This window comes from Grammomys surdaster, unplaced genomic scaffold (assembly GCF_004785775.1).
Source record: "Grammomys surdaster isolate TR1022 unplaced genomic scaffold, NIH_TR_1.0 126118, whole genome shotgun sequence".
Taxonomy (NCBI): domain Eukaryota; kingdom Metazoa; phylum Chordata; class Mammalia; order Rodentia; family Muridae; genus Grammomys; species Grammomys surdaster.
In genome coordinates, this window is record NW_021620926.1 from 4,531,002 (window position 1) to 4,532,118 (window position 1,117).

The window sequence follows — 1,117 nt, forward strand, 5'->3', positions numbered from 1 at the left end:
ATTTTGAGGGCTACCTGGTTTTGCTGCTGTCGAGGAAGTCAGCATTGTGTTTTTATTTGTTTGCTAAAGGTATATTATAAAGACCTTGCAAATAAAAAACAGAATCACATAGGGAAATTAACCAGACCCCATGTCTACACAGCTTATTGAACTTCTATGCAGTTAGAGTAGCCATCCTGAAGCTGTGGAGATTCACATTGGGTTTTGTGTTTTATTATTATTATTATTATTATTATTATTATTATTATTATTATTATTGAATATGTTATTAATGCACTTATTCAGGGCCAAAAAAGAAAAAAATCCATAACAGGGTCAAAACTAGAAAAACAATTAGTTTCAGTCCTTCCTCATGATCCACTGCTTGCACTTTCGTGTTCTTTCTACATGTTGTACTGTATTCTTATATATATTTCTTCACATGCACAACACATGCACACACATACATGCATTTCATGCATACACATGTAGGCATGCACACACATGCACACACATGCATACACCCCCCACAACACACACGACTAGGATCTGCATACATAGGGGAACATGCAGTTTTTCCCTTTTTCAGACTGTTACGTCCCTTAATGTTATACATTCCTTATGTTGCGGTTACAGCTATGCAGTGTCACGTTCAGCCTTTATGTGGGTTCTAGGAACCCTTACGCTTGTGCTGCAGACACTTTATCCACTGAGTTCTGGCCCCTGCACCTCCCCCCCTCCGCCCCAATCCCTTCAGGTCTCCTCTGCTGATCTTGCAGTATTCTTGTTGTCTCTAGTGTGCTTCTTACTGCAACATGCTGGTCTTTTATCTTTGCTGTGTAAAAAGCCCCTCAAACTTAGTGGCGAGTGACAGCACTTACTTCACTATGTCCATATGGTCTATGGGAGGAATTCAGAGAGGGCACCGTAAGCATTGGTTGCTTCTCTGTTGGTGATCAAAGCAACTTAAGGAAATGTTTCCTTTGGTTTACAGTTCTGGGTGGTTAGGTGTCCATAATGGCAAACGGCATGATGGCAGGAGCAGGGAGCTGAGGCAACACGTGTCAGCTGCACACAGGACACACAGGTGTACACACATGCACACACACATACACACATGCACACACATATGCACACA